This window comes from Equus quagga, chromosome 13 (assembly GCF_021613505.1).
Source record: "Equus quagga isolate Etosha38 chromosome 13, UCLA_HA_Equagga_1.0, whole genome shotgun sequence".
NCBI classification, from domain to species: Eukaryota; Metazoa; Chordata; class Mammalia; order Perissodactyla; family Equidae; genus Equus; species Equus quagga.
In genome coordinates, this window is record NC_060279.1 from 30,413,117 (window position 1) to 30,438,179 (window position 25,063).

Below are 25,063 nucleotides of genomic sequence, written 5' to 3' on the forward strand. Positions count from 1 at the left end.
CATGATGAGAACCCTGAAGGTGCAAACACGCTGAGTCAGGCATGCACAACCCTACCCTTTTCAAAAGCACTTCTAGCAAAGAGGGGAAACGTTCATCAAGTCTCGTTAACATCCTGGATTCCTAAGTCCTACTTCAAGGTAGCATGGAGGAGGCAGCAGGAATACGGTCTTCGAAAAGCCCACAACCAAACAAAAGAAGGTGCTAAAAGAAACAAGAACCCTAACCCCAGTCACAGCTAAATTACTGGACTTCTCGGCAAGTTTGCCACCTGCAGCAGTGAGTTGAAAAGGACTGTGGGCTCTTTGGAAGCTGAAAGGGAATGAGCAGGAACAACATGAAACAGCAAATGTCAGGGAAGTCAGTAAGCCCTGAATCTTTTATGAGACCTTGGATATTCTGATCACAGCTCCGCTGACACCGAGATTGGAATACAGATTATAGGAGGGAGCGTCCGTGACATGAAACGCAGGCTTAAATCTTCCCAAGGTTTTAACGTGCCTTACCATATGAATATTGTTATTTTATTTGGCAGTGTTCCCACAGGAGGCCAGGAAAGTGAGCCTTGACTGAGCCAGGGGTAGGGTGGGTCTAGAGATGGGAGAGATGAGAACAATATTGTAGCTAATGAGACTAACACCATTGTGGGAGTATGTACATGTATGCATGTGTGTTCATGTGTGTGTGCGTGCACGTGTGTGCATGTGCGTTTGGTGAGAGAGAGAGAGAAGTACGAATACCCTGTATTCCTGTCTTATATAGAACCCTAGTAGGTTTTGATGCTAAAACCACTAGAGCTGTTTATGAATTCACTATAGCTTCATAGTGAGAGGAAGGAAAGGAAAAAAGACCCCCACGCTGAAATGAATTTATGCTTAAGAGCTTGTCTTGGGAATGCAAATGGGTTTAAGAGTCTCCAAAATAAGATGCCCTTTTTGGGAAAAGCTAAAAGAAATAACCAGCTTTAGAGATTAGAAGGACAGTGGGAGGATGTGAAAATGAGAATCTACTGCTCCCAGAGGGGGAAGCCACACGTCCTGCTGAAATGGCGTGTGGGCAAGAGGGAGGTGTTCTAGGTGTTAGCCCTTCAGGTGGTTTAATTTCCAACAGGGTTCATGGTCAGGACTGTGGGCCAAGCAAATGCTTTGCATTGCACTGTCTTGACTGGAAGCCCTAATTTAAGGCAGGAGACTTGGCAGAGTCCCAGAGAGCCCTAGGTGCCAGGGGGCCTGTAGCGAGGTCCCTAGAGTGTGCTAGACTTCGAATTGCTTTCCCGGGGCATGACTTGGCAGCAGATTGGATAGTTTGGGTTTTGCTTTTCCATATGTGTCCACGTGTGGTAGGTCGTGCTGTCTCAGAGTCAAGCTGCAAGTCAGTCAGGCGAGGCAGAATGACCCTCAGCCTGACGCAGGCCACAGAAGCAGAGAAAAGCTGAGCAACTAAGTGACCATTAGATTCCTAGCACAGCGGGGATTGGAAGTTGATTTCCTTGATGCAGACTTTTTCTTTGGTCAGAGCAGGTTGACTAGTATAGACTGCTATAGTAACTCTGTAAGGGGCAGATGTCGATGAATGAGGCATGGTCATTCATAAATAAGAAGTATTTATTTGTGGCTGTTGGTGTCAGGTACTAGGATAAGTGCTTTTAAATTACATAATCTTCGCAACAATTCTATGGCCCAACTACTTTGATTATCCTCATCTGAGATGGACAAACTGAGGCTAAGGCAGAGTTAGAAAGTGGGATGGAGCCAGGTTTGGCATCTAGGGTATCTTCAAAGCACTTGGCCTTGAACACCCACCTGGGCAGTTTTGGGCTGAATCTGTTCCTTTATTTCAGCCACCATTTATTGAGTGCTTACTGTATGCCACGTTCTGTGCTAGGTGCTGGGGATACAGTGGACGAAGACAGTGGAGGAAGACAATGCCCTGGGCCTTTGGGTGCTCACAGTCATGAGGACACCCAAGCAAATCCGCAATGGCAGTGGTGTCATAGATGTTCTGAGAAGCTTGGGCCTGGTGCTCATGGGGACGTCAGCCCACAGTTGCAATGCTGCAACAGAGACAGCATGGCTGCAGCCCACCCAACTTTTTGTGGTCACTTTTGTCACCATCTACTAGAAGGCTTCCCCTGCCTTCATTGTGTGACACTGAGAGAGCTGGCCTTCTTTCCACAAAAGGGGAAGCTTCTGCAAAGAAGGGGGTTGTGGACAAAATGGGAAGCAGACCCCCACCCCCACCCCCCACCCAGAGAAATAGGCCCAGCTGCTTGTTTCAGGAAATTCTCTAGTCTTATTAGCCTGAAATTGTGGAAGAACAAAGCTGGGCCCATTGAAACAGAAAGAAGAGGAAAACAAAAATAGAAAAAGGAAAGAAAAAAAGAAACTCTTTAAGTTGAATAAACTACCACCGAGCCAACTCATCAGTTCAGAGGGGGATTCTCATGTTTCCAGGATATTTTCAGATTCTGATGGCAATTAGGGAAAGACTGCTGTAACCTTGAAACTTTGTCCAGGGGGACTGAGCTCAAGACCACCAAGATGTTGCACACAGACCACCCACTGCAGTTTCTTGCACAGATCTGCTGGTCGGTCTCTTGATAATACTGCAAGGCAACCTAAGCCATATTTTGTTGGGAGAGTGGAAGAGGGAAGGCAGGTGTTGAAAAGCCATGAAAAAAAGAATTAAAACAAAAATGTGCCTCAGGCTCGTTTCAACTGGCAGCTGAATTTCCCTCCCCTTTCTCTTTTGAATTTGATATTATTACAGGAACATTACCGTGGACTCAATTTTCATTTGGCGGTGAAATACCAGAAGTGGTCTCAGGGCCAGAGTGCTCTGTATGAGTGAGCTTCCTGGGAGCCCCTATAAACCTGTGGGAGAATCTCATGGAGATGGAGTGGTGGTGGGGCTAGTCATAGACCTCTAGAGGTTTGCTGTTCAACTTATGGAGTGTGTGCATGGGCAATGGAAGGTGCTGGCTTTCTGTGGTGAAAGGGAAAAGATACTTAAGGGTTTAAGGAGCAAAGGGGGGACAAAACAGAAAAGAGGGTTCGAAAAGGAAGACCAAGTTGAAGATATTTAATTATTTGAAATACTGAGAAACATGGATGCTGAATAGAAGAGTGAACTGCGGCACCTGAGTCTGGGTGGGGGGTTGCGGGGGGGCGCACCAGTGCTTATCTTCCTTGGAATCCCACCTGCTCTTGTTGACCCCATCTGGCCAGCCAGGTATGAGCCCAAGTATAGCAGCAATAGCAGCGACAACCAGAACAGCAAGACTGGTGCCAAGGATGCGTCTGCTGCTGGATGCCAGGCGAGGTGCACTTGTCTTACAGTACCCTCTTGCTGTCGGCTCTTTCTCCCTCTGCCTCAACTCCTCTCCTTCTCCTTTGTTCCTAGTGACACATGAGGAGAAAAATTGCATCACCCCATGAAAGAACAGGGTGGCTGTTGGCCAGCGGCCGTGATCCAGGGCTGAGCTGTCAGCAACTGAGGCGTCTGCTGACCCGGAAGCAGAGAGATGAACCCTTTCGCCCAAACTTTTATCATCACAATTTTCTCTTTTTGTTATGTCCTACCCCCACAATCGTACAGATAGTTGACTTTCTGTGACAAGCCTGAGAAACGAGTCTGTCACAAAAGAGCATAGGGAGAAAGCAGATTAGGGACATTACTTTCAGGACACAAAATCCCTACAAGCATGGGCTTGTCCCCCACAAGGGGCACATCTTGGTTGGTGTATATGTCTACATGTGGAAAGGTGAAGGAAATAATATAAACACGCCATTATAAATATTCAGCCTCTGTGTGTGGAGGGCCTGCTATCTGCTAGGCAATGGGATGTGGCCATTCGCAGGCTGGGGGTCTCTGAAGACACGTGGCCTTGGGGGATGAGATCAGAGTGGGGTGAGAGGACAGGTTACTGAAGTTGAACTGGGGGCTGAAGAGCAGAGAGAGCTGTATGGGCTCTCCTCTGTTCCCATGTGCTGTTTTTTTTTTCTTTTTTCCTATGAGAGAATCAGAAGGGTGCCATCTGCCTTTTAGGGAAGGGTCATGCCTGGTGACTGGTAACATCTGGGGTAGGGTCCAGTTCCTTATGCCACCCAGAATATCAAAGCAGTTTAGGCGTTGGAAAGCAGGGAAGGAAGAAGGGATTAAAAAAAAAAAGAGAGAGAGCGCTGCTGCCAATCGGGCAGCTCTCTGTCTGCTGTCTGCAGGCTGCTGCTACCCACTCGTTACAATTAAAATGAAGTGTCCGTCAGCGGCTATCTTCTCTGTGTGGCCCATATGTTTCTGAGCTGATACTGTCCGGATTATTCTGTTCGGGAAAACGATAACGGCTGTTTATAACCTTGGCAAAGACTGAGGCCTAATCAGGCTGGAGCACATTTTCACCGACTGGCTGATAACAGGCTGTTAGCAGCCTTATCGCTGGGGAGAGATAGGCCAAAATAAGCAGATCTGTGAGCACAGGAGCCCAATCGAGTGGTACACACTCTGGCCCTGGCTTTATTTTTAGATTCCCTTTACCCGGTTGATATCAGAAGGCACAGAGGAAGGAGGTGGGGTGGGTGGTAATGTGTGCCCCCGTGGGGGTCAGAGTGAGGCGGAGGGGGATGTTAATCAACACAAGAGGCAGAGGGTCAGCCCCGCTTCCAGTGCTCCGGGCTCCCTTCAAATGAGGCAAAACACGTGCAGGTCTTAGGAGACAAAGGAAGGGAAGTGACTGTGTTTCCTGGCCCGGTGTGTGGGCCCTCGATGCCTGTTCGGCTCAGCATCTCCTCGCTGTTGGAGTCTGCATCTGGCCCGGCAGGCATAGGTGCCCGGTTCTTTCCACATTCTCTCCTGCGGTAGGGACTGACTTTCGCTTTCTGTCTTAATCCACTTTGCCTGGGCATCTTCATGGCATCCCTCCAGAATGATGTTGTCTGCCCAGCTCATCTTCCTCACGCAGGCTGAGAGGCCAGACAGTGGGTTAGAGTAGAAGGAGGGAGGTCTGTGAGGATGGAGAAAGGACATTGACTGAGGCTCAAGGAGGTATATAAACTGATGTCCCACAAAGTCATGGATGAATAACTGATACTCAACCCCCTGAGGAGGAGCTGTAAGTTTTCAGGGACATCCAGATTTCTGCCTCTTGGCAATAAAGCCTTCAAGGAAAGGCCCTTTGTGCTTGTCCCTTGTACAGTGATCAAGAAAAGCCAAATCTACGGCTAGCTTTTGCTTCTAGACCTAATTGTCCAAAACGACAAGTTACATCTGGGCCTTGACATATATGTGGTTCTAGAACAGTTATGAATTTGAGATAAAAGAGTATATGTATGAGGTCAAGCATGTGATGAAAATCAAATGTGAGAGAGAGGATACAATAGTGAGAGGCAGCAAATGTCAGAAAAAGAAGGGAACTTGGAAGGTATTGTTTGCATTAGACAGTGGAAGTCTCGTATCTTCTGTGTTCGTTCCGCGTAAAGCTTCCTATCCTGGTACATGAGGCTTTTTACTCTCTACTCTGCTTCTGTCTGTCTGTCTGTCTCTCTCCATCTCTCTTCTCCCCTTTCTTCCTATCCTCTCCCTGCTCCCTCCGCAGCTGCCTGATTCCTGAGTCACTTTTGTCTGCCTGAGACTGAAAGGGTAGAATCAGGTGGTGGGAACAAGGAGCGAGAGGACCGTGCAGGGGGAGGGGAGGCACACAGATTGAAGTAGGCACAGAAGGCAGCAGAAAGCAGCAGAAAGCATTATGACCATTATCATGCTAATCTATTTACCAGACCCCCTTTATTCATTAATCTTTGAATAGCAGAACCATTCATACAGCCTGAAATAAGAACCACCTGTGCCTCTAGGACCAAAAAAATAAGAGTGTTAAGGACAAATAATATGTGGAAGCAGGAAGGGGAAAATTAAATATAAACAAAAGGATTCAAATCCAATCTTTCTGTCATTTGGATCTTCACATATACGGTTTTACAGCTTACATGTTGTAAAATGGCCAGCTGATTAGCAATTTAGGAGACATCCCCCGTGTTCGGAGAAAATCTCTAGGGAGGGTTCAAAATGTAATGAAATTATTAAACAGTCTGATTTTTAAAAAGTCCGAAGAGAGGTTTTTCTATGCTAATTTTTATTCTTCTTTTTGGAACTTACTACCCATAAATGGAATATAAATGATTTGGGTTAACGTTTTAGATTTACTAGTGTACTCAATAAAGGGATCTCTTACGTTATCTTCACAACATTCATAGTAATATAATATAGAAAGCTAAAGCTGGAAGGGACCTTACATATGATCTCGTTCAGTCCTCTCACTGTCTGTTAAACCTTTAATTAAGAGTTCTTTACACATAGTCCAAGCCCCCATTTGTCACATCACACATAGACGGGTTACATTATCTTTGGAGTAGTTATTCTTACAGGGAGCAATGTAGCTCTTGCAAACAATTATTACCATGTGTTAGAGACACTTAGCAGGGCCTGAAGGGAGAAGTAGGGTAGGGCTCTGCTTTTCTTTGCCATTGTTGCTAAAATGGCAGAACAGCAGTTAGAAAGACTGCAAAAGAAGACATATTCACGCTTAAGTCTGAGCATATTCTAAGAAGAAATCTAGCAATGGCCAACGGAATGGAATGCCTTCAGTATTCCTTTACGTAGGACTTTGTTAGCTAAATAACACTTCTGTTTAAAATTCATTCCCTTTGTTAAGAGATTGAGTTCTTCACTTCTAACTACCAAACTTTATTGGTCACAAGTGTTAGAATCGTAGAATCTTAGAGCTGGAGGGACCCACTCTAAAGAACTATGTCCTCATTTTGTAGATGAAGAAATTGAAGCCCCAGAGAGGAGACTGGACCTGCCCAGTAGGTCTGAACCAAGACTAGAACTAGGATATCCAACCTTCTAGCTCAGCGCTTTGTCGTCTTTCTGATGACTTTATATTATGATTTAGTTATAGGAAGAAGCATTTAAAATAAATCCCTTAACTGTCCATGCCACTGTTTACTCATCTATAAAATGAGGATTGTAATTTCCCAATTGATTTTTAAGTTCCTCGAGAGCTGGGACCGTGCCATCCATCTCAGTATTTCCCAAGGCACTGAGCTCATACAGTGCTCTGCACACAGAGCTGCTCAATAATGTTGACTATTGAATAGTTGAATGAATGAATGAATACAACTTTTAATTAGACTTCTCAAGTGATGACTCTTTCATTAAATGATTTTTCTAAGTTATGTGCACATTCTTAGCCATTCAGTTTTTAAATCTCTTTCAGGATAAGCAGTGAAAAATGATGATGAGGTCTTTGGTAGTTCTGATGGAAAACTTTTCAGTACTGCGGGCCTGATTATAATTATGGAATTTTTGTTGTTGTTTGTTTTTTTTGCAGCCAGTGGTTCGTGGAGCTTTGAGAAAACCGGGTGATCCTATGGTCAGTTGACTTTGATGGTCTCAGTGGGAGGGGTCAGTGCATTCTTAGCTGCCCAAGAATCTCTCCAGTGTATTATGTGGGATCTTTTCATTTATCCTGAAGCTAGAAGGAGAACTTATATGGGACCATGGATGAGGACCTTATCTAACTTGTTTCTTACTGTATTTTAGAACCTAAATAATGCCTGCATTGTAGTACTTGATAAATGAATGAGTTAAATATAAATTGGTCTACTTTCGCTTGACCTGCCCATGCCTTCAAAGTGGGAAACTGAACTAGGTGACTCTTGTTAGATTCCTTTCCAAGTCTGTGAACTGTCTGAGCCCATTCCTCCGACTCATAAATCCTGGCCAGGATAAACTCTTCCCCTCAAAGGATAAATTCTGTCAGTGCATTAAAAATCTACATCTTTGGACCTATAACCCACACTGCCAAGGCCCTTTTATTCCAAGCCTTCTCTCATCACCACACCGTGAGATGACTGCCCACAAAGGCTGATTGCCCACTAGGCTTCTGAAAGCAGCCGTTCAGAGAGGTCAGAATCCAAGGCAGAGAGATTATTGGCAGGTTTGGGGGGGGGGGGGTTCGTTATAACAAAACCACAGTTTATTGGATCTAACTTGCTTCTCAGAGGCATGTGACTGGCATATTTGGGTCATTAAATATAAAGGCATTCTGCTTATGAATTATGCCAGCAAGATGTTTTCAGATCATACGAAAATGGTGTGTGTGGTGACTGCCAAGTAATGTTTTTATGGGTATGACTCTGAACACACCACCCACTGATCTACGTAAGGTGGTGGAACTCTGTACTAAATACAGCATCATTCATTCCAGGATCTCAGAACCTTTCATAAACGTTCAATCACTTAAGACTCCTGTGAGTTAAATAAATAATAAGATCCTTACCCTGTTCAACAGAATATGAAGTGTAAATGTTGAAAAATTAGACAGTTTAGCCCAAGGCAGAATGTCCAGAGAAAGCACAACCTGGTGAGCCAGACCTAAGCACCAAGAGCAAGCATTTTAACCATAAACCTGTTTATAATGGCGAATTACAGTGCAGCTTTGGGAGGGACCTTTCAGTCAGTTTTCAGGCTTTTATTCAGCACCTGGTATGTGCCTGGTACTGAGTTAGAAACTATTAAAGAAAAAACAGAAAAAGATGGAACATACACAGTTCCTTTCTAAAAAGACCTAAAAAGCATTCTTTCAATTTGTCAAGCTCACTCTAGGTGCAACACTTCAATAGGAGACATAATTGAAATATTAAATACTGGAATACAGATAATTTGCCACCCTGGAGGCAGAGAGCAGTTAAGTTCCAGGGTAGTCGTGGTGGGAATTGATGGTAGGGGAGAAGGGTTGGGGCTCGGAGTTGAAAAATGCGTAGAATTGAAGTCAGTCGAAGGTAGAAGAGTGGACTTTATATTTGAGAAGAACCCAATAAACAAAGGCAGAAAGATCGGAAAGAAGACGCCATTTTTGTAGCAGTTCTCGTTGTATCTTCGCCTTCATACTGACAAAAATAAAGGAAATGATACTGTTAGTAGTGTGCCACCTCAGGAAGGATAGCCGAGGTGGCTAGCATGTCGACAGCTGTCAGGGTGAGATGCTCTGTGTTTGACCTACGTGGGTGTGGCATTGGCCTTAGGCTCTTGGGTTTCTTGAAAGCCCATGTTTAAGAACATGGCATTGCAGGTGTTTCTTTGGAGATGTCTAGGCACCTGGTGTGTGGTGTGGTCAGAACCAGACTTGGGGAAGAGGAAGGCCCTTCTTGGCCACAGGATGGATATAGACTAGCAAATGAAACCATATTGGAAAGGCATCCTTGGGTGTCCCAGTGGTCCATATCTTCAAAAACTGAACTGTGTCTAGCATAGGCAGGCAGGTGTTCAAATAAATAATGCAGCTAAAAATACTTCCAGCAGCAGCTGGAACTGTCTTTGAGTAACTCTGGGATGGTGGGAGTACAGCATCCCAGCTACATACGTGGGCAGGTGTGTGTTGGCTCCAGAAAATTAGAACAAACACCCTCTAGACTCATCTTTACATTGATCAGGGCCCCACTTCCGACAGAGAAACAAAATGAAGCTTTTATTTCATTGAGCCCTGCCTAGAAACAGGTGTGCCTCAGCTGAATGCATCGCACAAAAGTTCAAAAACAAACAAATTAATGGGCCTCCACTGGGGGGAGACTGTGGTTTCAGAGCTGTTAAGTGGAATGAATATGGTCTACTCCCTATCCGGTTCTTGTCCAGCACTAATGAACAGTACCTAGTGTAGCCTCAAAGAGAAGATTAATCTCTATTAAGAATCCTAATGATGATAACTGTTAATATAGTAGCAGACTTTTATTAAGCACTTACTATATGTCAGACACCATATTTGTTGTTTAATTTATTCATCAAGAAATATTAAGGTAGGTAATATTATCCCTATTTGTATAGATTCAGAAACCTAAGATTCCAAATAGTCAACTGCCTTGCCCAAGGGCCCACGTGCGTTAAGGCATGGAGTTGAGATTTTGATCCAGTCTGACTTCTGAGCTTCAGACACGTTAGTAAAAATGTTAATTGTATTTTCATGTGAACTTGCCAGGAACTCTGAGGGCATGCCTCTGAGTGGTCAAGATGTGGTGATCTTCATTATTTTGGCAGTCCTCCTGTAGGATTAGCTCTGGTACACGTAGGTCTAAGAGAAAGATTTGACAAGCAGGAGTGTGTAGGATTTAGGTGACAAATGTAGTCTTTAAAGTGGTTCTACAGGTTCACGGTACTAATTGTAGTCACGTGGCAGTGACTTAGGAGCACAGGAGAAGCCAAATCCTGATTCACCCAGGCTTTGGAGATGAGCTAAGCCCACCTCCACTGCTTTGTGAATTCAAAGCTGTTGACAGAGGTTGCTTGGCTGAAGGTGACCAGAGGCTCAGTAATGCTTTTGCCTCTGACCATCCAGCCTTTATATAAAAATGGTGGAGATACGGGCAGACTCATCTTTGTGGCAGGGACTAGTTTTGAAAGAGAAGTGTGTTTCAGAATTTCAGATTTTAAAATGTGAATTGCAAGTACAGCATAGTTTAGGTCCTTTGTAACTGATATTGTAGTCCTGTTTTTCCAGTCCTTTTGGTAAATCCGCCTCCCCCAAGTTGAATCACACTTGAATTTACTGAAAGAGGAGGGGCTGACCCTCAGGAGCTGGCCAAATGACAACTTTTGGCTGAGAACGAAAGTGTTTCAGAATTCTAACTCAGCCTTGCTCCCGGCCAATGACCCCGTCAGATCTGATAAATTTAACAAACGAGGGGGCTACCAGGAGCTACAAAGGAAACCGACCCAAGAATGCTGGTCTGTGAGAGGGAACAAGTGGCCAGGATGGTGTCTCAGGCACAAGCAACTCCTTGATGAGCCATTTTTCTTTCCTCTCTCCTTCAGGTTTGAATTTGAGGTAAAGTTAGGAGAAATTCTTCTGTCCGTGCGTCATCTGATGAGAGGCAAGGTTAGGAAGCTAATGGTCTGATGTCTAGGGGAGAATGTAGACCATGAGCCCTGCTTCCAAATGTGATGCAATTCCAGGAGGAGTGTACAACCAGAACCTGGACATCAGGAGATGCTGGCCATTTTCACTTGGCCTGAGTATTTGAAAGTGTTAGACTGTTAATTGGAGTTGTAAATATAGTATTTACAGGGAACCAGGGAGTAGATATATGGTGTATTAGGATTACCTGTAGACCTTTTCTAAATTGTACATGTCCTGGATCTGATCTCTGGATGTGGGGAGGCCCAGGCACGTATATTTTTGGAAAGCTCCCCAGGTGATTCTGTGCCATGCCCACTGAATTGAGATCCGGTGGTTTAGATTATTATCTAGTGACATTGTTTTTGTCCTGTGCAATGAACACGCCGCTATTCCTGTCATTGAATTTGGAGGTGTTTTGGCTCCTGAAATTACGTGGGGTGTGCGTGTGTCTAAATATATGCGCATGTGTGCGTGTATGCACACATTCATTGTCTTCTGAAGCACACGGTCTGCTGCTGGCCCTGTGACATGTGATCAGAGCGATGTGGACATGGCAAGCCTGGGCCAACTGCCTCTCCCCATTTCACCCCGTCTGCAAACAGAGTTAACATCCTCAAGGTAAAGCTCTGAAATCCCACACTGACCTTTTCGTGAAGCATTATAATCAAGTTGAACATTTCCAGTTTTACCACAAATGCTTGCCCCATGGGAAAACACTTCCCTACATTTTATGACAATTGATTGTGATTTTGAGGCACTAATTTGTATTGAATGCAAAATGTCCAGCCTCATATGGAAACTGGAAAGTCCCCATGTCCAGACAGGTCCAACACCATGTTTTTATTGTAAAGACAGGGGAAACAATGAAAGATTGGGTTCTATGTTTCAGAAAATTCCTCCTTCATTGTTCTGCATATTTTATTTTATTTTATTTTTTTTACAGTCCCCTGGGTCTAATGACAACAGGCGATTTTACAGATAACTGGGCTCATGGGAAACTTCACCCTGTCTGGATTCTAGGTTCCTCGATGGCAGAGCCTGCGAGGATTTACTGAGTGTAAAGCCCCTTGTGGTGCCAAGGATCCTGATGTGAACATGCTGACCCCTCTGAGAGACTTGGACACATGACGGACATTTATGCTGTGCCATGAAAGTCAGCATTTCACTCTGCACGTTATAGTTCTGGCCACAAAGGAAGTAATGCTCCTAGGACTCTGCTGGAGCCCTGGAGCCTTCTAAGTTCATTTGGAAGAACTCACAGAAACAAAAGCTGCTACTTCTCAGGCTAACATCTGCTGACATAAATAGGAGACCCTCAAGGATGCCTTCTGCCAGTGCCCAAACTGGGGGCGCACATGGAGAAATATTATCATTGAACCTTGAGTACCCCTGCCCCCAGGCCCAGCTAATGTCTTCTTCAGTATGAATGGCAAATGGTGTTTGGGCAAGGAGGTGGTGAGATGCCTATTAGGGTGACAGAGATGCCAAGTGGGATGTTGCTTATTTGGCCTTGTGATCTCTGGTCCAGGGGAGATGCTTCCTCTGTCCTGGAGCTATGGTTGGCCTAGGGCTTCTGTGGTTTCCTCCCTGGGGTATATTCACAGTGGTTGCACCATCATTGCAACAAGAGACAAATTTTAGGAGAATCCTCTTGGATGGGGGAAGAAGTTTCTTTCTCCCAAAGAACCTCAGGATGTCGTTGGGAAGCATCATATTCTATTTGCTTGAACCCTTGAGAAGATGGCTGAGTGAATGAGATCAGGTGTGGGTGTCTGTAAAGGTTTTCTTCTGATCCCGAGAGTCTGTAAGCATCCTCAGGTTCATGGCAGACTGTCTCTTCCTATTTCTGGAATTGCCTCTCGGCATCGTTGTGCAGGGGTTTTTTTCTAGTTGTGCTTGTCGTGGAAAGGTCAGCTGTGTACCGAGGAGCATGGGACTTCCTGCTCTTCTCCCCTCAGGCCCTTGAGCAGGCACATGACAGGGTTGCATATGAATTTGGGAGCTAGAGGGTCTTATGACTTTCCATGTGATTCTCAGTGTGGCTAGACTTCTGTTCAGGGCATTGCTCCAAATCTCCCTGACTCCATCTGTAAAAATGGGTGGTGGAGGTGTGTTGTTTTGTTTTTTTTTCTTGGTACAAGATTGGGAGAGAATGGAGGTGGAAGCATAATGACTTAAAAGCAAAAATAATTGAATTCTCTGAGCTATGGTGCTCTGTTATGATGGTGTAGTTGTTTTCCACTGTAGAATACCTTCCCAAACCTTTCTCTAGGTCTCTCACTTTCCCATTTGTTGTCAGTAGCATGAAAGATGGAGTTACTAAAGGTTCACGCATGTGCCCCAGGTAGGAATACTGAATATTTGATTTAGTTTCTCATTAATAACTCACCTGTGGTTCCCCTTTCTCCACCTGGGGCCGAGTTGCCCCAGAGAAATAGGGAATCACAGCCAAGGACTAGTAGGAGGTGCATATATTCACTTGCAATGTTTCATTCATTTATCTATTCATTTAACAAAACTTTATTGAGCATCTCTTTTTGAGACAGGCTGTAGGGCTACAACATGAACAGAACAGACAAAATCCTTGCCCTCATGAAGCTTCCAATTCAGCGAAGGAAATAGACAATAAATATGATATAACGTGGTATAAAATGATACACTATCCTATAAAATACTAATATTTTTTAAACTCAATTTTGCGTCTTACCCCTGGAGTGATTCTCAGCCCTGGGAAGTGGTCCCCTGTGGGGCTGTGCCTGGCTGTCACTGATTCTAGATATCTGTAGGGCTTATGCTCATGCCCTGTAACCGTTTTCTGTTACAGAATCTTCTTGCTGCTCACCAAAGCCTTAATCTCTTACGCCACGATCAATGGGTGTGCGCCTTTCCCACTTGGATGCTCATTTTTTAATCCTTACTGCCTCCCTCAATGTCATCCTGTTCCATTTTTCTTTATAGGCTTTCAGGTCTACTGTACCTGCTGATTACTTAGTGGAGAGCGCTGGACATCTCCCTTAATTAATTCCATCGATTTCAAATCCCACGAGGTTCGAGGTCCTTAGATTTCTGAAGCAGCTAAATGGAATGTCTAAATTCCAACCTTTTGCTTCTACAAATTGTTTTGCCACAAAGTTGCTGGGAGGAAGTGCTACGGTTTTATTTATTTGAAAGAGTGTATTAATCCACAGAGGACTCTGCGTTCTTAACTGGTCTTTTTCTATACAAGGTAGAAGGAGAAAGATGCTTGGATCTCTCTCTCTTTCTTTTTCTGCCTTTCTTCTCTCATCCCTCTTAGGAATCACTTCCTCATTCCCTCCTTTCTTTTGGCCATCTTGCCCCTCTGTCATTTACTTCCCTAATGCTGTCTGAGCTGGGACCTTGTCTTAGCAGCCAGTGATTTCTTGAATCTTTGAAGAAGACTGTAGCTCTCAACCCAGGACTTCTTTTCAAAGAGTGACTGCCCAGGTCTTTTCCAGGAGGCTACAGCTAAAACCTATGGCAGTGATCTTGTTGAGTTGTGTATATATGATTTTCTAATTCTCCCTGTTAATTGTAAGCATGGAATTTCTGGGGAAAAGTTATCAAATCCGGCTCAAGTCATTAGATTTATAAGAACAACAAACATTCCACATGGAAGTGCGGAAATCAGAATTGAGAGGAACTTTAGAGGTTATGAACTGAAGTCCTTCATTTTATAAATGGGAACATGGGGTAGGGAATTTGCACTGGTTGAGCACCTACCATGTGCTGGGCCCTAGACTAGGCCTTTTGCATATATGATCTCAGAGTGGGGAAGTAAGTGACTATATTGGGCATATTCCAAGCCACAACTAAAACTCAATTCCTTTCCAATCACCATTGCACCTCTTCTTAAACCAAATAGCCAAAGCGAGGGAAGAGAGACTCAGTACAATGAACTTTCTTGGACTAACTCCTTAGAGGCTTATGCTCTGTTCTGCCTGCTAGGTTGACCCCGATTGTGGACCCGTCTCAGGAGCTGCCCCTGGCAGATGCTGAGGGGGTGACCAGCCTGCTTATGTTTGGAGCATTGGCAGTCATCAAAGGGTTAATGTTGCATGTGTGTGGGTGGTAGGCAAATGGAAGGGGCTGGAGGGAGAGATAGACAGATGAATGAATATACACCCCCCCATCATGCCATCTGACCATCTGAAGTTGTGTGCATGGTGCCAGGCCAAGAAACACATTCTGAGAAGGGGCGAAGGGGCGTGGACTTTTCTAAAAGGACTTTTTCCTTTCTGCCCGGGCCAGCCAGGCAGCAGAGCCCCGCACTGCCTGCGGCCGAGGAAGACTGTTGCTATGCGCCGGAAGCTTAATTTTATTATTGCTCTCCCCTATTTAATGTCTGTCTCTCAGGCAGCTGGTGATGTTTTAATGAAGCTGGAATTGTATAGTCTGTAGCGCTGGATAATCATAAGCTGCCGAGTCAGAATCAAATTAATAATTCATGAAATTAAAGTGTATAATTAATTTGAACCATGCAGATGAGAAGAAGGGCCAGAGCCCACAGCCTGGAAGGAGCCGACGTGTGGGGAGTGTTTACTGAACTCAGCTCCTGCCCCCAAGTAGTCAATCGGCGTACAAGTCAGGCATAGCAAGTCCGTGCGTCTGTCTACCTGCACACATATGCTTACCTTAAACAAGGTACTTTCCCCCAAAACTTGGAGTAACCTCCTTAGAAGCTCCAAAGCATTTTAATTGGTTTCATTTACTCTTCCCTGGGCCCCGAAGAATCTTGTTCCAATGGGAAATGAGATTGTCAGATGTTATTGGATTACGTATCTTTGTAGCATGGGGGGCCTGCTGTACGCTCCATCAGAAACTTCACTCTTTTCTGCAGTTCACAGGGACATAAATCAGATCCCAAAATTCAGGCATTCTATTGAGTTTCCAGGCCCCTAGATTCCTCTCTCCTGAGTGCTGTCTCTCTCACATACACACAGACATACACACAGCAAATGCGAATGACTTCTTCCAGATAGTAGTGATGATGTGTTTCACACCTAGCATCTTAGTTTTCCTCACAGATGCCCTTTACAAAAGCTGAAGAAAGATATCTTGGTTCCGCCTTAGTAACAAAGTGAAGGGAAGGGAACCCAGGTGCCTCATCCAGGGATGGGGACTGGTCCCCAGATTTCTGAACCACGCTCCCTCCTTGCATGCCACTCTCAGGCAACTTGGTGACGTGCATCTTTGTTACCTCTCTAAGTGTAAGAGGCAGGGGTTCTGCTTATTACTGGGGATGTTGATATAACTTGCTGAGCGTCTTGCCCGTCTTCTGCAGACATTGACTGGGATCCTTTATTGTATCCTTAGGGATAGCCTCCTCTGGTCCTTTTGTGTGCCGCCTGGTTTTGAATGACAAATGCTGTGGTGCTGTAGTAGTAAGCAGAGGGATCTTGAGGTTACGCTTTTCATTAGACAATCCCTTCTGGTGTTTAAGCCTCATGAGCACAGCATCTTTCTCCCCCAGCAGAGACTTACAGAGAGTGAGAAGGCAAAACAGGGATCTGCAGTTGTCCATCCCTCTTTGTCAGACCTTTGAGAGTTCCTGTTCTAAAGGGACAAATGACTAGAAGTGATACAGACTAATAATGCGTAAACCCCCAAAGGTTTGTGTTGAACTGAGGCTCAGTTGACTTCAGATTCTTGAGTCTTCAGAATGTGTATTTGTCCCTCGTAGAGAGGCTTGCTCTGTCTGCCTCGTCGTTCACACAATTAACCAGAAACACCAGCAGGAAGTTGTACCAGTGAGAAACCTCCTTAGGAATCCAAGGCCTCACGTGCAACAGTGTTCTGCACCCCAATTCTCTTTACTCTCCCTTGACGTATGTGGTTCCCCTGGCTTGCCTTTGCCTGTATGGCCTTAAGTTGTATAGCACCTTTCTGCTTCCCCACAGGTAAGGTGTCAGCCACTGGTGGTTTGCCAGACTGGCTGATTACCCATAAACACATCTCAAGGTTCTGTTTTGCTCCCAGCAATCCTTAAACCATTGCATGTCTAACATTCTCAGACTAATGCACAAATTAGGAACATCTGATGCCCAACCCATAGCAAATGCATTGGGGCAAAAATAATGGTCTTGTAATAGGTCTGGCTTCCTATCATCCAAGCACTTTGCCTACACAAGTAAATCCTTACTGTGAAGTAGTGTCCATTATTTTTTGGCAAGAAAGCCAAGACGGAGAATTAAAGTGACTAGCCCCAGACAACTGGAGTGATTGGCACCATGATGGGATTTGCTTTGTCTTACTTTTCAATTGGTAGAAGGAGTCTTTGACAGCCCCAGGATTTTGAAATGAAATTTAACCACCTAAGAGCTTCTGGAATTTCCTTCTTTTGTGTTCAATTGAAAAATTTTGACTGCCCACGGTGACTGGATGTTATCTTGCTGGAAAGGTGTTATACTACGTGGTTTCTTGTATGGCCCTTTTCACCTTCACAGTGTCATCTGTTTTTGACAAGATTAAGAATCATTTGAAACTGCTGTGGAATGATCAGAGTTTGTACACAGTGTTTGCTTGTGAGTTTCTTTTTTTCACAAGCATTTTGGTCAACCTGCAGCTGCCTCCCCCAGAGAATGGGATCTTTCTGATTTGAATATGTTGATTAAAGTTTGCAGAGACTGTGCTCTTTTTCTGCCATGGGTTTAGTGTAGAGAGAATGGGACAGTATGGGAGTGATGGATCCTAAGTGTACTTGTACATCACCTGAATAACTGGACAATGACCCTGCCAGCCCAGTTATTTTAGCTGTGCAAACAGTGATTAGGTTAGATTGCCATAGGATCGGTTTCATCAACCAGGTGGCATTCAGCCATAAATATGGCTGGAACCAATGAATTAACAAAAAAAAAAAACCCTGGTCACATCTGGGTATAGGAATAGACGCATGCTGAAGCCATATGAGGGAATTATATAAAATTGTGACCATGGCCACTTACCTCATCATTGAATTAGCACTCTTTGAAGACTCTTGAGTATAAAATGGAGGTGTATGGAGTATAAAAATGGTCTTTAGAAAGTCTTTTAGGAAGAGAAGTACTTCTTAAAACCTATAATGGCAAAACAGTGCTTGACCAGTAAGAGCAGCCCTGCATCGCACACGATGAAACAGTTCTCTGTGGATGTTCTTTGTTCATATCTTTCTAGCACTCTCCATAGGAGATCAGCAGAGTGCATTTTTACATGGGAAGAAACTGAGGCACATCTCTGGGCAGTGACATCATCAGGGGCCCTTTGGATAGAGGCAGAGTTGGGGCTCAGCATCCGTCTTGGCATTCACTTTCTCCAGGCACCACTCTTGTGCTTCCATAATGCAGGAAGAAGCCTTCCCTTTAGGTTTCTGGGTTCCCTCCACAGACCCTTTTTGCTCTCTTCATTTTAGTCAGATGCTCGAGCAATGCAATGTAGTGTGGCAGTTTAAGCTCAACACCAAGCTTAGGCTTTATTAACTTACAGATGCCTAGGGACAAATATCTTGACCCTTTAGCAGCTCCTCAATGAGTTATCACGTTCACCCCTTGGCATGCATATAATGAACGTGTAATGAAATTCAGTAATTAACTTATTTAATTTATGTATTTGTTTAATGTGTGCCCTTAATGTCTGTTTTATGATCTTAGAAAATCCCCGCTATTTTGTTGGTTTTGATTATAAAATTCTAGAATACAGGGCCTATACCTGTGCAGTTTTATTTGCTACTCACTGTGTCATGTTAATAAAGCTACAGTTGGTTGTAATTTGAAGGAATACAGTTCCTATGTAGGGTATTTGCATAAAGTCCATTTTGCAAGAACTAACTTAGTTTTAAAAGTAAATAGGGCAAATAACCTCCATTTAGTGGTTCTGAGCAGAGGGTGATAGTTCTTTGGGTAGGTCTTCTGGCTGCCACATCCACTTACACAATTGCAATTTTTTTTTGGTGAGGAAGATTGGTCCTGAGCTAACATCTGTTGCCAATTTTACTCTTTTTGCTTATGGAAGATTGGCCCTGAGCTAACATCTGTGCCAATCCTCCTCTATTTTGTATGTGGGTCGCTGCCACAGCATGGCTTGATGAGTGGTGTGTAGGTCCACTCCCAGGATCTGAACCCGTGAACCCGTGAACCCAAGCAAAGCATGCTGAACTTAACTACTATGCAACTGGGCCGGCCCTGCAATTGTTTTTTATTATTGAGATTTAGAGATTGGTTTAGAGTGTTCCATACACACACCTGTGGGGGTAAGATCTTGAGTTGGTTTGGAGCAAAAGCTAGCAACCCCTTCCCATGCACCAGACAGGACTCATGGCCGCTTTCTTGGGTATGTAGAGAGGTGACTTCTGCCACACGTGCATGAGGCTCTGTGCCTTTGTCAGCTGCTAGAATGTGGAAGCAGGTATGTGGTACATAGGCTTATTTTTGTGCGTGCGCCAGAGGTCTTTGCCCCAGCTTTCAAGTTAACAATCGGGACAGACTTCCTTCAACCTGTGAGGGATGCTTGTGAAAAGTTGTCTGTTCCTGATATGAGAGGGAAACTCTTACCTCCTTGACGTTTTTAGTAGAATTCGTCAGCATTTGTGTCCTTCCTTCCTCATCTGCTGAGGCTATGAGAAAAGAAACGAACAGAAAGTGGAGATGGCTCATTCCAGTTCATTCTGGTGAGAACTGCGGTGGCTACAGTTAAGGCAGGGGAACCATTTCAGACCTTGCTTCTTGGAGAAGTGGGCGAGGAGGCCGCAAAGATTAAAGAGGTCCTGCTCAAACATGTTCCCATTTCTGGTGCAAACCAATAATTTATTTGTTTTCCAAAATAAAGCCAAAAAGCAGGAGTAATTTGCAATTTTCAGAAATTATTTATTATCATTATAACATTTCTCCACAGGCTGCGGATAGCCCATTATTCAGAATTATAACCTATCTTTGATTTAGACACTGCCTGAATAATGAAATTGGAGGAAATGCAGAAAATATGGGTATTAATGTTAGCTAAACATACTTCACTCAGCAGAAGGAGGGACCTTGTCTCAGCCAAAGATTTGTTTATTTTCCCAAAAATGCGTATTTTTGCTCTGGGGCCTCTGGTTTTTAACTGTACAACACCAGTTGAGAGTCATTGAGTAATTTTTAACTGCAGGATGCATCTCTTTGCCGATAATCTCCCCACCCACTGCAATATATTTCAGTTTAAATGGCCTGTTATTTTTCTTCACGGAGCCCTGTCTCTGCATGGGTGAGAACTACAAAACCAGGCAGGGGAAATTTGATACGCCAAGTGGGTCAGCTCATTATAACTTCGAGGAAACCACAAGATAATTGTAGGGTTTCTCTGGTGGACTCCTCAGCCCTGTGTTAGCCATTTGTACTCTTGTCTGCTCAGCTTGCCGTAGCCACTTCTCTTTGCAGTACCTTTTATAGGACATCTGAATAAAGGTGGTTGACATGCATTTTCAAGGCAGAATTGGCAAGGCAGCATCCAGGAATATTTGGTCACTGACCTTAGAGGTTTAAAAAAGCAAAAATAAAATGTGTGACTGAATTCTTACAGTAAGCAGGAAATAAATTTTGGATAGTCTGTTTCAAATCATTGGAGTACCTTTGTTCATAAAAAGTGCATTTTCCCTAAATGGTGTCTTAGTGATAGATTTACTCACTATGAAATGGTCCAATTTGACCTACTAATTTACCTTTTGCTTTTTGTCCACGTGCTTATATTTGTGGCTTCATTTTTTTCCTCCCTCCTTTTCCTCATCTTTATCATCAAAAGTATTTATTAACACTCCATCTATAAGGGTAGCAATAGGTTGGGCCTGCTTTCTGGAGACTCACAGTTAATACAAATGCTTTTAATATACATATAAGGATTTCAAAGATATGGCCTAAAGATATATATGTGTGTGTGTATATATATAAAATTAATAACAATAAGCAGCATTTATATAGCATTTACTATATGCCTGGGACTATTCTCCACACTTTTTAAGCCGTTTATTTAATTTAATTAAAAGAAGCAGATGAAGTAGGTATAAGTATTATCCTTCTTTTATAGTTAAGGAACCTGAGGCCCAGAGAGGTTAAGTAACTTGCCTAAGTTCACACAGCTTGTAAGTGGCGTATTTAGTTAATATAGGCACATAGTCTGGCTCCAGAGTCTACGCTTTTAAGCAGAACATTGCGCTGCTTCTCAGTATAAGTGTAATAAGCAAAGTTCATATAATAATAATGATAATGATAATAGAGAAGAAGAAGTAAACGTTACCAAGTATTTCCTATGCAACAAGTACTGTGGCAAGCACTTTACATTCATTGCCTCGTTTAATCCTCCTGATGGTTCGATGATGTAGGTACCACCAGGATCCCCCAATCTGCATATTTAGAAACAGACTTAGCTTCTAAACTTGCCTCATGTTACACACAGAGTAAGCAGCAGAGCCACCTGTTATTGTTGGGATAAATCCTGGAGGGCTTCAGGATATCTAAAGACCACAATAAGTGACTATGAGGATGGCGGAAGGCAAAGCTGGGAGCTGGAGGAGGTTAGGAGTGGCGGGCCTATCAGCCAGTTTGAGCATGGAGTCAGTGAATCCATTTCTGGGCTGTCAGTTCATTTTGCTCTTCCTCATGAAGACAGTCCCTGACTGTTGGTCCCAGAGTTGATGGCGTTGATAAGGAAAATGAATGTAAATGGAGTGGTACAGAGCCATCCCCACAGCCAGATCAGTTACCTGAAGCTCGCGCCTTGTTGGCTGTGACCTGGGGTTGCCCAGGAGGCGGGTGTGTGGCTGTCCTGCTCTCTCCTGTGCTTGCCTCAGAAGTGGAGGTGTGGGTCCTGGGACTGCTCTGTTATGGGCGAGGAAGAAATAGTGTCACTTTCTCATCCTGGGTCTTAGGACTTAGGTGTAAGATTGAGGGGGGAGATGATTCTGTCTTCTTCCCTTTTTCCCCAGCCGTCTCTTATCCCTCCCAAAAGGTTTTACCGAAGCAAATGCATCTCTGGCCCTCCCTGCTCCTTGCTTTAGCCACCATAGCTAAATTGGGACCTGACCAACCTTGCAGGTCAGCCTCCAAGATCCATTACCTAGAAAAAGTGCTGCGCTGTGTAAGCTTGGTCAAGTCGAAAGCAACAACAGGACATGAAGTCAAATTAACTCAACTGGCTCCGTCCCCTGGGTGTTAAGGAAGCAGCTAGAGTAACCATTTATTGCAATAGTTTGTCATATTTTCTCTCCTTTTAAGATTTGTCAACACCTGTCTCTGGATGGTGGGAATTTGAGTGTTTTCCTTTGTTTTAATATGCAAAAATGTAATGCACAGATGGATAGTGCTCTTCAAAATGAGGTCAGAAAAATGGAGGACTCCAGTGTTTTTTGGCCAACGCGTTCTGGATGCATGTGCGCATGTGTGCATACTCACGGCGACGTCTGTGACATGTGGGCAGCAGGTCTGGAGGCTGGCCTCTGTTTCTCTAGGTTCTGGGGACTTCTCTATAAGGGATGACCTACTTGACCTATTTTTGCAAGTGTCTTTTGCCTTTTTCCTCCCCTTTGCTTCCCTTCCCCCATCAGACTTGTTAATGGCTCATATCATCTTCCCTTTTCATCAGCCAAAAAAAAAAATCTCACTTGGCTTCTCCTCTGATTTCAGCCTGTCACTTGATGAGGTCCCTGCTATTTATATTTTTGTTTGTTAGGAGGGAGGGGGGAAACATATAAATAAAGCCCAGGCAAACCCAACCACCCTGCTGGATGTGAAGGGACTCCCTCATCTCATGGCAGCAGGGCTGCCTAACTGGTAGTTAAGCAGAGACCAAGAGGTCCACACTGTGAATGCCGTTGAAAGGGTTACTGGGAAATGCAAACAAAAACAACATGCAAATGAGGCTGCCAGCAACAGGTAGACTTAATCAGATGCTGTCAGATGAATTCAGCATCTCCCCGATTGTCGCCTCTCTTTGCCTCCCATTCGGAAGCCCTCATCTGCTCCAGATGTGGTTTAATTTACTGCGACTTGGCTAATTACTGTAATTAAGGATTAATTACTGTTAATTACTTTCACATAAACTCAACGCCAGTCAAAGAGCGGAGCCTTATGAAGTCTGCCACAGAAGTGAGCACGGCTTGGCGGCCTGTGTGAGCTCTGCAGGTCTCTGTGTATCGCCTGGGCCCTGCTGCCACAAATCTTCCTGACCTTCCAGCATCACCAGCGGGATAGGGAGGCCAAAGGTGCAGGAAGGGTCAGTGCTCAGGCCCTCACAGGGCGTCAACTACCAGGTACTTCCCTATGCAGCGGGCAACCAGAAGGAAAGGGATGATGTTGGGGAGAGGGCCTGGACCACTTGCAAAGAGAAGTGCAAAGCACCAGCCTTTCTCAGCGAATGTGGGAGCCAGGCTTGTCTTCTTTTTCTGTTATTACACAGTTGGCTTTGTGAACTAGTCAGAAGGCAAAATTCCATATTGGTGCTGAGGCACAGGAGTTGTTCACCATAGGTGATTGGAGCAAATATAAAACAAGAGGCTGGAAATCAGTACCAGGTCATCCATCTCTTTCTGAATACTGCTTTCCCTTCTTAACACATGGTCTTATTTTTGTACTAGGAATGGATAAAGGAATGGTTAAGCACACTGCATGTACCTAATCACACAGATATGAGGATTATGCCACCCCAAATACCTTTTCCCCAACTGACCTGGGGTCTCAGCTCCACCATCTAATGCTTTCACTTGTTACAGAGAGACTAGTCACCCTAGTAACTATTAAAAAATGTTCCCTTCTCCTTAAGTCCTGAATTCAGTCTCTTCCCAACAGATGACGTTGCCTTCTACATCATGAAGAAAATTGAATACTTTAACCTTGAAATCCCTCGGTCTCCCCCGACATTGTCTCCCAATGTATCCACATCCTAGCTTCCTTTTCTACTTTCTCAGTGAGGTATTCCCTTTCCTGTATAAAGGTGATTCTTCTACCTGTGTCTCTTCTACTGGCCTCTTCTCTGTGTGGTCCTTTGCTTTATCCATCATTCTGTCTTATGTCTCTTCACTGTCTCCCTTTCAGATATTTCCTTTCCTCCAACCCATGGACATTCTGAAGTTTCTTCCAACCTACAGAAGCTTTCCCCTGGTTCTGTCTTTCTCCAGTTGTGGACAATTTTTCCCTTCTTCATAATTTCAAATTCTCAGAGACAGAAGTCTTCACTTTCTTGACCCATTTTGTCTCCATCTGTGACTGGGACTGTTGTGGTTAACGTCACCAAGTCCCCAGAGTTGCTTAATGCAATGCGTATTTTTCAGTCTTCATCTAATTGAACTTCTCTCTTTGTTGTATTTGATGCTTTTCTTCATGATCTCTTCTCAGAAGCTCGTCTGCCTTGGCTTCTGTGATTCTGCATGATTTTGTTCTCCTGAGAGGTCTTCTCTTTCTCCATCGGGCTGTTTAGATATTGGTGTTTCCCTAGAGTTCTGACCTCAGATGGGCTATTGATGGATCTCATTCTACTCACTTGTTGGGTGATCCCATCAATCTCAGGGTGTTTGTGACTCACCCATTAGGCTAAGAACTCCCTGCTGCCGGGCCACGTGCCTCATTTGTAGTTGTATCCTACAAGGATGCAGTGCTACCACCAGCACAACCAATGCCTCCTGCTTGCTGGATCATGGAACCCTGGGTCCTATGCATCTTTGGGTAACTCCCAGGGCAACTTTCAAGGGTCTTTCTTGTTTCCTGTGCCACCTTTATTCTTATACAGGAGGATTTTTCTGTTGGGGTGAGGTAGGTCTGTGTCATTTAAGAAAATCCTGGGACTAGATTGTTTCAAAGTTGAGTGCAAGGAAGGTCTTTTTTGATTGTGAAATTCCAAAAGATGCATTTTTGGTGCAGGAAAAGAATACTGGGATACAATGTAGTATGTTTTTATTCTATGTACTACCATCTGTTTGTAAAAAGTAACCTGCTGGTACATAAGTAAGATCATCTGCAAATTGATGAAAGGATACTGCTCAAGTGTAAAGGGAGCCTTAATTTGAGGCTAAAAGAAACATTGAAATTAACTTTTTATATCAAATTAAATTTTTTAATAAATTAAAAAAGAAAAATATTAAACAGCTTTATATTGAATCAGTTACAAGT

The 25,063-nt window shown here is 44.1% G+C and overlaps 1 protein-coding gene across 6 annotated transcripts in view; it reads left to right on the plus strand.

Annotated features, from left to right (window-relative positions):
- PBX1 (PBX homeobox 1) overlaps positions 1 to 25,063 on the plus strand; it is a 309,416-nt gene that overhangs the window by 136,104 nt on the left and 148,249 nt on the right. The window lies entirely within an intron of this gene.